The 15,614-nt window shown below is 40.7% G+C and overlaps 1 protein-coding gene across 6 annotated transcripts in view; it reads left to right on the forward strand.

Annotated features, from left to right (window-relative positions):
* The first annotated feature begins 299 nt into the window (after window positions 1-299).
* Window positions 300-15,614, forward strand: part of MICU3 (mitochondrial calcium uptake family member 3) — a 105,472-nt gene continuing 90,157 nt past the window's right edge. For 3 of the 6 annotated variants that reach the window (XM_025207398.1, XM_025207390.1, XM_025207405.1), the window contains exon 1: window positions 300-2,221. The gene's annotated coding sequence lies outside the window, so the exon portion shown is untranslated. Of the gene's footprint in view, window positions 2,222-5,086; window positions 5,105-15,614 lie in introns of those variants that run through there. The other 3 variants (XR_003094715.1, XM_025207394.1, XM_025207416.1) reach the window with 3 other exon arrangements.

Genomic DNA, 15,614 nt, shown 5'->3' on the forward strand with positions numbered 1-15,614 from the left:
AGATGACCTCCTGACTTCCCCCCTCACCTCATTTTTCCGTTACTCTATAATTATGGTAGCGTTAGAGTGGAGTTGCTCAAACTTTTTCTTGTTGCATACCACCTTCCAGATTTACCAGTTGCCCATGTACCCCTAAAAACATACATTTTATATTTTAACCCCTTGCATGCCAATTATTATACTGAAAATTAAGTCTGCCATACACAGTTTCTCCCACATACTCCCAGAGATGTCTTATGTACCACAGTTTGGGAACCCCTGTGTTAGCAATGTTATGGCTCCAATGGTCCAGGAATTATGCAAGAGGCAAAGATTTCTTAGTGTGATATCTTATTGGACCAACTGTATAGTTGGAATAGAATTCGATGAGCTTCATCAAGTCTGAGCAACAAAACCTTATGCTTATACTATTGACTATGTTGTGCTGGCTTTTACAGACAACAGTCAGTTAGGGTCTGACTTCTGACCTTGCTTATCTGTTTTTCTGGACTGTGGCTGTTTGGAATTTCCTCTTGGCTTTGGTAACTTGATTCTAGAGCTCTGACTTGGCCCGTACCTTTGACTGTTCCTGGAATTACCTCTTTCTTTGGGTACCTGGGGCTCCACTTCTGGATTCTTCTTTTCCCCAATGGTCTAACCACTGGGTCTGACTGCCTATGACTTTACTAATAGTAAAGGTTCTTACAACTACTTTTTTAATATCAATACAAACTTAAATATTCTTAGAGTATGTGTCACTGTGTCAATAGAGTATGTGTCAGTCCTTTGAAAATTAGTGCCTCTTTCTGTCATCATATGAAGTCATAAAGTTTTTCTGTTGAATTTGTTACAGATATCTGTTGAGCCCGCCTTCCCCCCATCTTCTCCAGCCTATTTTTCCCAGAATATTTCAGAATCAAGGTGAAATAATGCGTTCAGACCTGCAGTTGTTTGCACCCAACAGTTTGACTGTTGGGTGATTAATTACTATTGACAGCTCTCTACAAGTTCATGAGTTTTTTGCATTGTATGAGAAACTTTGCCCTAGAAAGACCGACTCCTCTGATACGGGACAGCTTGCTTATTTAAGCAATGTAGAGCAATATTGACCCTTTAGATTTATACCATAGAAGATTCTGGATGCCATGCTGCTCCTGAAACACTCTGGTGAACATTTGACTTCCATAATTTTCACCTCATTTGTACATGTATCTGTGATACCTCATGTCACATTCAGGTACTGTCTGACTTCATCTTATAATGCCATATAGGATAACTCTTCAAGATGCCTCTTTCCTGTTTGTCCTCCATCAGAGACATGACTCTGACATAATCCTAAAATTTTGGAGCCTTTGTTGGAATCAGTATCTGAGTGCTTACTTTACATACCACATTTCTATCAAAATGGTTGTTCTTGTGGCTGTTACCTTATTACAAAATGTCAGTGAACTGCAAGCTTCGTACCACTTTATCAATTCTTCAAAGGACAAGGGACAGATTCTAGGAATTCAGCCTAATGGCTGAATTCAGGGTCTAGGAATTCAACCTGAGCTACTTTGATTACTAATATTGTTTGTGAAGCGTCATTCAGTGCCAGAATAAGAAGCTGCATACTTTGAATGTTGTGGAGCTTTTTCTTAGGAAGACCATCATTTCCTTAACAGAAAGTATTTTCAAACTGCATCTTGATGACTCAGTCTGGCATCAGAGGCAATATTATTTCATTGCAGTGAATTTCCAAGTAGATCGCATGGCATATTTCCGTTGTGCAAAATGTCTTTGTTTCCTTCAAATGCCAAGGGAAACTCTTTCAGGGCAAATGCAATATATGCCTTCTTCAATAAGCTGCTGGTTCAGCTGCCTTCTTCAGGAATCAGCTATATAGAGCAACTCACTAATTCTTTTTTTCAAACATTATACAGTTGATGTGACAGTTGGGTCAGATGTCAAATTTGGAAAAGCAGTACAGCAGTCACTGAAACTCTTCCCTCCTTGTCCAATAGGATACTGCTTGACAGTCAGCATAAAAGGGATCTGTGCTGATGTATTTGAAGAAAAAAGAGTGATTATTTATTCTTCAGTAAGTGAACTTCTTCAAGATGTTGTCAGTGTAGCTCTCATGATTCGATTTCTGTTTCCTTTTTAAGAATCCTCAACGATACAGGCCTTGAAGTACAAAAGGCCTCCAGGAAGATTGAGACTACTCTGCCCTCAGAGTCTTCAAAGAGAAAGACAAAGATGGGTAAGCATTCAAGGCTCCTATGGACATTGCTATTAAAACAAATATTGGTCTCATGCACAAGGTGCATATACACACGTAATAGGATGGATATAGACTACCTCTTGTACTACTGTAGGGTAAATAGCTCTTCTATATGAGTACTAAATAAATTATTTAATGCTAATGTTTTTATTTTTATTTTTTTAGAATAGATATCGTTAAAGCTAAACACTGATTTCACGAGGATGTCCCATATAAGAGTCTGCTGTGAACAAGACCTTTTTCACAATATTTTAAGTACATTACAGCTTGTTATGCTTATAAATATTTTTTATAGAACAGTGTCCTTCACTCACAGTTAAGAGGGAGCAAGTAATGGCTTTTGGCTGCACAACATCGTAGTAGTCTTTGCTAGAAATATAACTTTTCCAAGCATCAAAATAGTTTTGTCTACTTTGGGATTTTCCCACAACTAAGAATTTGATGTTTAACCTTTTGGCCACCCAGCATGAAGACAAAATTATACTACTTTTATCTACGTGGAAGCGTATTAAATAAGCCTGAAGCCAAATATAAACCAAGGAAGCTAAGTACAGCACTGCTTTGAAACCCTTTTCATTTTAATAATTTTCACAAAATCTCATTGATTGTAGACAGATTACTTTTCAAGAAGAATTTCAAAGAAACCTACTTTTTAAAACTATATTGTTAAAAGATTAATTTATTATAACATAATGCATATTTGACTGCAAGCAAAAGATACTTCTTAGTAGCAAAATAGTAGCCTCTTTAGCTGAAAGCACATACTAGTCTCCTCTTTCTTTATGTCAGTTGAAAAAGTAAAAGGTATACTGACGTGATATAGAGCAGCATAGCAGTTCCATACCCCATGTGGAAATGGCATATGATAGTGTATTTTTTTTCTTGCCTTATATAAATAGAATGTAATCCATTTCATGTTATCCCTGTAGATGTTTTTAGGGTGCTGAAAGTTAAAGTATTGTTCTGGGTTTAGATAATTGATTGTTTCAGGTTACCTCTCTAGAGCTTTATCAGCTTGTAGGCATCAGTTTTCCTAATTTTCAAACAGCAAATCCTTTATCTGGCATTTAACCTTGTCTCCATGGGAAAACTAGATCTTTTGCCACAGAGTGAAACTTTTGAATTACTGATCTAATGTAACATGAAACTAACACTTGGCATTGAACCTTTCCTTTGTGTTGCATATAGGAAGGATAATGATGTCATTTATTACCTGAACAATCTATTTCCATTCAATTTGAGCTGTATTATTTAAGTGCGACTTGCAGATGTATTGAAGATTTACAAATACAGGAGAAGTTATTTTTTTAATGTCAGAGTATAAAATGGTATCCCGGTTTACAATATTTTAAAGATGGTACAGAGTTGTTTTATTGACCCACCTGTTTACTGAAACCAAATAGTTCTCATTATAACAAGCTCAGTGATATAAAGGGCTGAGCATCCCTCTTTACTCAGAGGGACAGATAAGAGCCCTAAAGAGAGAAGCCTCAAGTTAAACCAGCTTGGGTAAAATTATACAGAAATTTTTTCATGAGAACAGTTTTGTTCAAGGTTCTGAGACATGTCTAGTCTGTTTATAACCAAAGAAGACGATAAACTCCAGGAAAGGAATGAGTTTTGGATGAAACAAGGGTTTTGTAGGGGAGAACAGAATGTGAATATGGCCTCTAAAATTTTGGCATTTTTACTGGGATTTAGGAACAAAGAGATGTGAACAGTCTACATAAAATAACTGCCATCACACTCCCAAAGCATTTACAAATTTGTTCAGCTTCAGATATGAGTACCGGATACAATTCAAGTGAGAGATACAGGCAACCCCACTTAACAGTGTTTTGCTTAGTGCTATTTCACTATAATGCTCATTTTAAATTGATAACTGATTTCACTTAGCACACAGCAAGTTTTGTTATAATGCTGTGTCCAATGGCGGGCTTTCACTCCAAAACCCCGCCCCTATCTGGGGTAGAGGCTTGTCTCTATCATTCTATGTTTTTTGTCAATCTCTGGTGCTCATCGCCTTGTCTGAGTGGTTTTCTCTTTTTTTCTTTCTTACTCTATCTTCTGCACCAAGACAGTTGTAGCACCTTGGCTAGCAGGCCGAAGTCCACCGCAATGTCTTGCTGGACTCTCCCACACGTCCATGATCTCGCCTGCCACGACTTATTGTTACGGGAGAAAATAGAATGCTGGGGCGTGTGGGTTTTGACACTTTCACTCTTGAAATCTGTCTTAGTGTAGTAAGGGCTCCACCAACCCCTACGCCCTCGCCCATTCCACTGGTTGTTAATTCATTAGTCTCAACAATCTGCCTCCGAGCAGTACAAATGCTCTGTGGGTCTCTAGGTCTGGCTAATCAATAGCCCCGATAGGCTCGGTTGTACTTTACTTGGCTTGGAGCCTTGCACAGACCTGCCATTAATCCTAGCCAGTTCTTTTACTGGCCTGTTGTCCTGATAGTTGCAAACCCAGTATCTATCTGGGTTGACTTCCCTCTCACTCTAACGAAAAGGAGAACGAAAACAAGCTGGCACTTCTCCTGCCCTAATATTCCCAGCTTTATGGTACCCTTTTTTTTCAGCCCTGCCATTAGGGTCTTTACGGTACCTTCTAACTGCCACCTGGGCAGTTTCAGTTTCTCTCTGGGCATTTCCTTCAGGGTTCATTCCCCTAGCAGCTCCCTCCACTTCTGCTTCTCTTAAACCCAATTTCCATTGCATTCTCAGTGCCTTTGGCTATCCTCGCCATCGCTCTGCTTGAATCAGCCACTTCCGGTTTCTGGTGTTCCCTTTTTGCCTGCCCTGGGTCTCCTTCTATCCTGGAGTTCTGGCTGACTCCCCCGCCTTCCTGAAACACCAGGTGAGGAAGGAGCCCTGCGATGTTCTTTGCAATTCAGTGGGACCAATTTACTTCTCTGGGGCTCTTCTCTTTCCTCACACACTTGCAGTTGCCATCTTGGGTCATTAAAAACAATTGCAGTCGCCATCTTGGGTCATCAGATGCTTGCAGTTTTGCTTAACTTGCATTTTGCTTAATGCTTGGTTTTTCAGGAACCAATTAAAAGTGCTAAGAGAGGGTTGCCTGTAATGAGTTTCATTTACTATGGGATAATTGCAGCTGCACAACAGTTACTGTAAAAACTAAACCAGGGCAACTTACCCCTGTTTCATTTGTTACCATTTCATTACCATGGGATAATGGCAGGCACGGGAACAGTTATTGCATTTCAGCTGTTCTATGGTAAGTTCTAAACCCTTGTCCATATCCCAACATGCAAATAGTTTATATACAAGAATCAGTTCTCTTACTCCTGAAATGCAGATATCTGTAGGTCAAAAAGGCAATAGCTGCTTAACAGCAAATGCAGCAATATTACACAATAAAATTGTCTATCTAAAAATAATACTAAAAGGGATGCTTTCAGGATTGGTTGATGTTAAATAAGATAACAATGACAGGTGTCCTGAACAAAGATATCTGTTGATCTAAGATGCCAGTAGACGATGAGACCAGCAATAATGTTAAAACCACTATTTTTAAAGCAGAGACACCAAATGCTATATTTCTGGAAACAGTTTTCAGGAACCTGGAGTGTTCTTCAGCTCCTAACATACCTGTTTAGTAAGGGACATCATAATCATTATGGACATATTTTAGTTTGCATGAAAATAACTTGATCTTGAGACTTTTGTAAGACTTATTCCAGAAAGCTGCTAATGTTTCAGTCTTTTTTGGTGTTCAGGATATGTTTGTGAGGTATGCTTAATTAGGATGCAAACATATCTAAGGCAAGATAGTGTTCCTTTAAAAAGATGTCGCCACTATACTATTCAGGTTTTTTTTAAATCCCTGTTATTGTTAACTAGACACTAGAATTAATTCTCTCTGGGGGATCGTTTGATACTCTTGGTTTTCTTACAGGTGCTGAAAATAAATAATCCACTTTAAAAGTCATTTTAATGAATCTTTTTATGCAAAAGACAGAAGGGATCATATTTAACATTTCAAGGTTGTCATGAGAATATGAGGGATACCTGTTCTTGTTAAAATTCCTGTGTACCATACACATTTTTAAAAAATTCTTTCTTTTGCATCCTTTGAAATATGCACGTTTTCATTAATATTTATAAATTAAAAATGTTCATTTTATACAGTTAAAAGTTTTTAAATGTTATATATTCTTGTTTCTTGAAAATATCTTACTTTATTATGAAGTAGCAATATCCTTTGTAGCTATGGCTGAAACTTTATAAAACTAATTTTTGGGTCCCAAAACAAACTTTCACAAAAGGAATTGCTCGGAAAATTTATATATCACATTTCATGCCAGGATGGGATATTTCTTTAAACTTTGGAAGAATATGAGAAAACACTCTAAAGTTCAGAAAATTTTTGTTACTGATTTTTTGGAAATGTTTTCTGTTTTCTCTTTGCTTCATTTTGTCTGAAAAATATTTGTGCCTTCAATCTTGATCTTTCCTTCTGTTGGTTGCTCAAGAGCTATCGCCTTCATTGTGAATAAATATAGTTTAGAATTTGGGAAGACTCTTGGGAGAATTGCTAGGCTCTATAATAGCAAGATCATCTTGTAGAATCTGTATGACTTTTGTAAGGCGGAAACAGATGACACCTTTGTGCTGCTATAAAAATGTGGCACTTGTGGCACAAAGGCAAAGTACCTATAACTTATAAAAGTTATAGCTCTACCTTTTGTTGCAACACAAATGCCTAACGTATGTGGCATAAGTAGTATTAATTTGTGATGTAAGTAGTATCAATTTGTGCTACTTTATTGCAACAGACATCGGTTAGATTTATGGTGGGAGAGTGTGATCAGCCTAGAGCTGCCTGTGCTCTAGCCACCCCAGGCAGGCACTCCCAGTGCTTCAGGGGCTCAGTCCTGCTTGCCCTGGGAATTCCCATTCCTGGGGTAGGCAGTACTGGACCCTCAAACCCTAGGAGCACCTGTCTGGGTTCCCCTATTAGGGTTTTCCAGGTGCCCCTCAAGACTGTGTTGCAGCCCTGTTTGCCCCAGGTGCAGTTTCTGGAGCATATCTTCGTAAGCAGGAAAAGCTAGGGTTTCCCCACCTAAAGTGACATGGCCCTGCAATCTCCAGGTCATCTCAGCTGGGGTTTCCCTGCTTACAGACATGAGCACCAGAGATTCCCATGTTGTGTCTCTGTAAGTGGGGAACACATCACTCATTCAAATCAACAAGCAGGGCAGTGGGCAACATGTGTTTCAACAGTGAAGTGGATCAGCTGTGCCAGGACACATCCTAGCACACAGCTGATCTGCTTCATTTGGCAACATCTGTTTCTAGCCTTAGGTAGTCAGACAATGACTTGCCTAAAGCAGGGATAAAAAGAGGGGTTACAGTTAAGATTACTTTCTGTTCCTCTCTAATCTTTCCCAGTCTGAAAAAGGTTCAGGAGTTCAGAATCAATGTAGGCTGTATAGAACAGTTAGAGAACCTCCCATTTGCGTTGTTGCTTACAAGACATTTTGTAATTGGAGGACTCCAGGTGTTCTCAGCTGAAACAAACCAAGCTTTGGTTTTATTTACCATCTTTTCTTATTTGTTTTTGAATTAGGCTGAAGAAATCCAAGATAAAACATTATGTTAAATTGTATACTGCATCAGGATGGGGAAATGCTCAGGAGAGTGCATCATGAAGTGATGCTTTTTCACCTACCCTTTTTTTTTTTTTCTGCAACCTTTGGCTGTGGTCAAAATTTTACCTTTATAAATCTGTTTCCATATATATATATATATATATATATATATATATATATAAAGTTAATGTATTTTAAAATGTTAAGCTGCTGCATTCTTTCTCTGCTGATCCAGGGAAGGACTGATATAGAAGGTTTGGGGCATGGGGAGTGGGTAATTGGAGTGACAACACCAGAAAGGTAATGAACTGGACCTTGAGGATTTGGCAAGTGGTACATGGAGCCCTTGGGTCTTAAAACTGGGGGGGTGAAGTTTAGAATAAGCATGTTTTTAAAGAGATAAGAGACTATTGGCAGGATATAGAGGGTGTATGAAGAGAATAGTTTACACTCTGCTGGTATATATGGCTTTTGGCACAGGGGACCACAGGAAAATTGAAAATGCTTAATTTTCTGGATAGAAAGCTATAGATACTTTAAAGTTTTTTGAATCTGCTTAATACCTATAGATACTTTGAAGTTTTGAATGTGATTAAAATTCTTCCCCTCCCACATCTACTATTTTATTTTCCATCTTAGTATAACTCTTCCCTTTCTCAGACCCCCAAACTAGCGTAAGTCTCTTATGGACTTGCTACAGATTTAAGGAGAGAGTCCTGTTTTGATGTGGTCTGTCAAAGAAGGGCTCCCTTGCTGTCCTTATACACCAAAACTATTTAATTCTTTAGACGTCTTAAAAATGGAAATTTAGAAATACAAAACTTCTTTAGAAATAGTTCCGTTTGAAAATGTATTTCAGTGTTATCCATCAACTGCTCTAAAAAGTACTAAAGATGCATATCTCTCAAAAGTTGCATACTTTTTAAAATAGAAGAGATGGGAGAAACCCCAACTGGTTAGATCCTTTAACCATTCATTACCAGATTTTTAGGATTTGAATTTTTATAAGTATGGGAAAAGAATTGGGGATATTATTGAGGTTCCACTGGTGTGTCTATATGAGATGTTTATTGTACAGTTGACTAATTTACTGCACAGTATACGTCTCAGCATCTACATTTGTGCCCCAATTAGGGCACACAAAACTAATAAACTCTGCAGCAGGGTAGTACTTGTAAAATACAAGTACTGCCCTGTTGCGGAGCTTTTTCATGCGTAGCACCTCATATGTAGATGCTGCTCTGGCTGACAGGGAACCTAGGGCTTTAGCCTGCTAACCCAGGGCTGCTCCAGCTGGGCAACACGTGGTGTGGAGGGGCTGGATGAGGCATGAGGGTGCTTTTGTGTAGGGCTAACAAGCAGGCATCCCCTGCAGTGAAGCATCCTGATGCCTCAGCTAGCCCCTCTGCAGCTTGTGGAGCCCGGTCAGAGCAGCCCTGGCTGGCAGGTTGAATCCCCGGGTTCCCTGACAGCCTGGGCTACTCCAACTAGGCTCCACATGCTGCACAGAAATAAACTCCAGAGCAATATGTTCCAGAGCTTTTTGCTCCTGGGCACATGTTCAAATGGTGTCCTGGGAGCAAAAAACTCCAGAGCAATATGCTACAGAGTTTGTGTGCATTAATTATACTTGTAGATGTACCCACTGAAACATATTTTAACCTTAGCCCCCATTTAAACAGTTTCTTATTTGTAAATAGAGGTGTTTAGTTGTGGGTTTTTTAAGCTGAAAGAGAATTGTTGTGGGTAGCAGCTAGATTTTGTTTGGTTCTGTTTTGGAAAATCATATTAAGCAAAGTAGGTCAGCAAATGTGCTTATACAGGTAAACCAGACTTAACCTGCTGTTCATAAAATTAAGATAATACTGCTAATCGGAGATTCGTGACAGCGTGCTTGAAGGAAATGGCTGTGCGCAGATTTTAAAAGGCACAGAGCCATAGTGTGATACAAGATCATTGTAATTAGTAGACAAGATTGCCAAGAGGATTAGTAAACAGAAGTCTAAAAAAATCTCTTTTCTTTTGTTTGTCAAAGAGATGTACTTTCAAGAAAGTTTTTGAAGATTGGTGATAATTACTAAGAGATTTGGTTTGGATAAGCTCTAAAGACTTCAAATAGAAATTGGAATCTTTCTGAATCTTACTCCCTGCATCTCCAGCACTAGTGTCCCTAACAGTTCAGACTTCAGTAATTGCTTAGGTTTATGGATCTTGTTAGATGGGTCCATCTGATTTGTTACTAATGATGATTCAGTAAAACTTAATTCATTCCTGAATTTAAAATATCAAAGGTCAAAATGTGTGCGAGTGAAATCAGGAGTAAATTATAATGTAATTATCTTTCCTGGTCAACTGTGTCGTGATCTTCTAAAGAGGCTGATGAATATTTGAGTTATAGGGAATATTGGGAAAAGGTTCCCTTAAATTAATTTTTGAAGAAGTTTGTGTGGAGGCTGTATTTGAGGACCAGTAGCATAGCTGGGGGCAGAACCAGGGCACCAGCCCTAGGGGCTGAGTTGGGAAGAGAAGGGTGCAAAAATAGCAGCTACTGTACTGTCAGCCTGGCTGATGATGACAGTGCAACAACTGTCACTAGCCCAGGGCACAGATGTTCTGACATATGCCTCTGTTGAGGACCTGCATGTATTTTTTTTTTGTAAAAAGGAAACGCTTCACTCATTTTTAGTATTTAAAGGTTTCATAGAAGAAGGCTCATAGGTGTAACGAACGTTTTCTTGTATTGGAAAGCAGCCCTAACATTGAATAGAGAACTCTGTAAAGTAAAACAGTGTTCTTCCCAGGGATACTTTGTTGCCCCATTCACTGAAAAGTATGTGGAATCTTCCCAAGTCATATCCTGCCTATTCACTAATCACCAGGGATCCAGGTTTTCCATTTCCCATGGAAAAACAGAGTAAACCGCGGATTTTACCTTCTAGCAGATTTCTCTCGTTTTACCAGAGAAGCCCATGAATTTTGCAATTTGCCCCTAGTCCCTGCTGTGCCAGCCCTAGGAGCGGCTGGCGCTAGCTGTAGAAAGAACTGGGGCAGGGGGAGTCTTGCTGCTTTGCACCCTGCCAGTGGGGCTACAGGGCTTTGTCAGGCTCTTGCCAGCTGGGGCCAGCAGCAGCACCGGCCTCTTCCTGGCACTCGGGGTGGGCTGTGCCGAGTAGTAGGATCAGAGCAGCAAGAAGTGCACCCCGCCCCCTGCACCTACTGACGGTTTCCTCCATAGCTGGTGCCGGCTGCTCCCAGGGTTGCTGCAGCAGGGGCTAGGGGGAGTGCGGACAAGCTGCGCTGCTCCCCGTGCTGCCCGGGGCTCTGCTTTTTTCCACTCACCCCAGCCTCTGCTGCAGTGGCCCCAGCAGCAGCCGACACCAGCTGCCTGCACCAGGGCATGGTGCAGCCCAGGAGCTTGGGTGAGTGGGGACAGTTGGAGCCCAGGCGCAGGGGGACAGGCGGAGCACGGTGCAGCCCAGTGGCTGCAGGGAGCTGGCACCAGCCGCTCCCAGGGCCGCTGTAGCAGGGTCTGGGGTGAGCGCCTCTCTGTTCCCTATGCTTTGCTCCCTTGTGTAGCCCTAGGAGCAGCACCCATCTCCCCGCCCCTTCCCTAGTCCCAGCCTCACTCCCTCCCTCCCTCACCGCCATGGGAACCTATCCCTATTTGTTACATTATAAAGTGGGCTCACTTCATGCAAATTTAATTTATGCGCCATTCTGTGGGAACGCATAAATCAAGGGAAACCTGTAACAGATTTTGGTTTTTTATTAGATAATTTGCAATTTTTTTATCAAAATTTGCGATTTTTTAATTTATTTATTTTTAATCGGGGGGGAAAAAAAACAGGATCCCTGCTAATCACATATATAAAGGAACAGCAGACATCTACATAATATACAAACCTGATATTCTAATACAGTCTGTGTGGCTGTGTTACAGATTTATTTGGATTCATGCTGGATCGTTAGCAGGCACAACACTTAATTTGGATCTGAATAACAGATGACAGCAGCTAGAGTCAAAGTAATGCTGGTGCTCTTAATCCTCAAAATTAATTGCATTATAAACACATACACAGTGAAATCTTGGCCTCATTGCAATCAACAGCAAAATTCTTGAATGGAATAAAATGTCATCTGTGTCTAAGATCTTGCAGGACTCTATGCAAATGCAGATAGTCTCCTTGGAGGGATGGAGAGCTGTGAACTAGGAATTAAGAGGTTATACCTGTTTACACCTCTTCATTTGTAGTTCATAGCACTCCTCCATCTCTCCAAGCAGACTGTTATTTGCATGGAGTCGTTGATGTTTAGCTCAGCCTGCATCTGCTTCTTTTTCAGACTTGAGAGGGCACCTGATGCCCAAAAGTTGTCCAATAGCTCTTCCAACTATACCAACTTGGTCTGCTCTTCCAACTTGGTCCATTAAAAGATGTCACTAGAAAAGCCTTGCCTCTCTTCCTTAGTTCACAATCTGTGACTTGGTTAAGAGGCAAGGAAAGAACTGAATTGTAACACGTTCATTTTCTTGGAAAGTGTCTCATTAAAAGTATGCTAGCAGAAGTTAATATTTGATATACTTTTTGTATATCATGGAGGCAGCCCCTCCTCCTTCCTCCTTGACTGTTTCCTTAATATATGTCTGAAGCTTCCCATTAGACTTCTTTACATAGAAAACAGCAAGTGTTTGCAGTGTACTTTAAAAAGATGTTTAACTGATTACTAGAAACAAGTCTGGCCATCCTGAGATTGTAAGATTTTCCTGGTACACACGAAGAGCCAAATCAAGGAGGAAAAATACTCCATTAAAGGCTTAGTGATGCCTTTATTTATGTGCTTGCAAAGTATGTTTATCAGTGTAAATAACTAAAATGTATAGAAAAAAATCATAAATGTTATAAAATCTAAATTTAAACTCTTAGTTATGGGCTATTTTTTCAGTTTTTGAAAAATTTCCCAGCTAATAATTTTACATGATTAACTATTTTAACTTCCACTAAGAACTGAGGAGGCTGCACAGCATTTGGTAGCAACTGAAAAACTTGACAGCAAATATAGCTAGATTGGCCTAGTGAGATTCATTTTGTTGGCTTTTACTGTATTTCTTATCCATGGTCCAAGAAAACTGTTGTCATTGTTTTCCTAAAGGAAATATTCAACCAGTTATAGACATTTTAAACTATTTATGAGTTCAACATCTGTCCAACAAGCTTGGTTTAAATTTTCAGTCATTGGTAAGGGCTACAAGATGGAAGAAGCTTGCTTTCTCTTCACCTCTGTAGTCTTACGATGTTTTACTTTTTTCAGATAACTAAACAATTACTGTTTGGAAAACAGAAAGCAGAAAAGCCTACATTTTTGACCACCCAGTATAAATGTATCTTTTCCTTTTAATCACTGAAATCTAAACCTTACTGTTACAAAGCTTTTTGAAAAACTGACTTCCATTTGTAGTTTAAGACTATTATCTCTTGGTGGACACTAACTGCAAACATCTCTTAAGTTTGTTCTCTTTGTTAGAACTGTTTGGACTCCTCTTTAAAAACAAACTTTATTTGACCAGTTTCTGGCTTGGTTAAAAAAATATAGACTGTAGTTAAAAGATCTGTTAATTGTTGCCTTTGCCTTAATAGCTTAAAAATTCTTTAGGTGGCAAAGCAAACTTTGTTACTTAGTTATTGCTTAGTAATTTTACATTTTGGTAGGTTAACTAACTTCATGTTTGATGTAGTGCTTTTTCTGTACAATTCTGATGGAAAAATGATCAGTTCACTTTTCTCATGATATTGCTTCTGTAGAGGCACTTTCCTAACTACAGGGCCAAAGAACATTTAAGAAGCCAGTTGTATATATGTTACATACCTCTCAAACCTGATGTGGTACAATATGGTACGGTGTGGTAGAGTATTATGATATGATATATGGCAGTGCAAAAAAGGAAGAGGGAAGCATAAGAATGGATATCCTTTGTGATTTGATTCTAGTAGTTTTAAATGTAGATGGTATTTTAGCAGAGTTGGTGCTAACACTGTGTGTTATATAAAATAATATCATTTGAGTGTGTGTGGGTTAGAGGAATGTCTACCTGCAGCCACAAGATGAGATGAAAGTGCTTTGGCAATAACTCAGAAGTTCAAGAACTGCAGATATTTATAACCTTCACAAAATGCCATATGAAGTTGTTCCACTTAGGCTTTTAATAACTTTGAAAGGGAACTTTTCTGTTTCCTGAGAGCATGGCAACATTGATGGTATTAGCTACTAAGTCAATGCTGTCCATAAAAACTTTTCACTACTGAAGTGAAATTGTAAGGGTGGATATGTATAGCATTAAGGATAAAGGTCTAAGGCCAATCCATCTAATTTTAGCAATAAACCTTTAGGTATGAAAACTGATCAGCTTATACTTAGACAGAAGGGGAACTATTACTGTGAGAAAAAGTGTTACAAAAGCTTTGTTTTATTCATATATATCAGGGGTGGGCAATCATTTTGGGTGGAGGGCCGCTTACTGAGTTTTGGCAAGCCATCGAGGGCCGCATGACAGGCAGCCCAGGGCAGATAAATATTCTTTTCCTGGATTTTTTAGGGGCCCCGTGGGCTGGATAGAATGGCCTGGCAAGCGGCAACCAGTCTGTGGGCCGCATTTTGCCTACCCCTGATATATATTATGTGTGTATGCGTGTGTGTTCACACATATACATATATAAGTATATATACATATATCTATATATAGAACACAAAGGACCATGAAAGCAAATGTGCAGCAATGAAAGGAAGAAAATATTTACTTTATTATTTACTTTAATAATATTTAATGTTTACTTATTACTATTTCTAGATAGAGCAACTGTCCACACACATACATGCATGTTCAGGAGAGGGGGAGGAGGGGAAAGCTTGCCCTGCCATCAGCACCCCGCGCCACCACTACATCCAAGGAGTGGCCTGGGCCCCTGCCCCAGCCCTGCTCCTCGGTGGTGGTGGCACAAGGTGCTGATTGTGCAGCACTGGCCTCCCCCCACACTCCATCCCTTCCATCATGGTGGTGCTCCGCTGTGCCAGTCCATCCCCTATGTCCCCCTTGGCTGGAGAAGGAGTGCCACCATGATGGTGGGAACAAAGCTGGCCAGTGCTGCCACTGCCTCCAAGGAGCAGGGCTGCAGGGGGCAGGGGAATGAGGCCACCCCTTGGACGTGGTGATGAGGCTAGAGCAGAGTGGATGAGGCCAGCGGGACGCCACCAGCACCCCGCACTTCTGCCACCTCCAGTGAGCAGGGCTTGGGAGGTGGGGTGGCTCCTCTGCACTATCCCTTGCATCCCTGCTGTCATGGCGGCGTTCCACCATGCCTGTCTATCCCTTCCATCCCTTTCTGCCTCCAAGAAGCAGGGCTGAGGGTGTGGGGCAGGGGGAGCCGACCCCAAGCCCCTCAGTCCCTGCTGTCATGGCAGCACTCCACTGTGTGGAGTTGGGTCTGGGGTAGGTGCTGCCCAGCCGGGGCGGGGCGGGATGTGGGGTGGAACCATGGCTCATCCAGTTGAGCGGCTCCCACCACTGAGTGCACCATGGCTGGGGCATGTGTCCTGGATCGGGGTGGGGTGGGATGGGCTGCAGCTGTGGGCTGATGGTCGCACCAGGCTCTTCCTGGTGGGGGAGGGGAGGCTGGGCTGCACTGTGCTCATGGTGGGCGGTGGTGTCACTGGGAGGATGGGTTGGGGGCTATGGACAAATTTAGGGTGGCTGCAGCCCTC

This window comes from Alligator sinensis, unplaced genomic scaffold, assembly GCF_000455745.1.
Source record: "Alligator sinensis unplaced genomic scaffold, ASM45574v1 scaffold528_1, whole genome shotgun sequence".
Taxonomy (NCBI): Eukaryota; Metazoa; Chordata; order Crocodylia; family Alligatoridae; genus Alligator; species Alligator sinensis.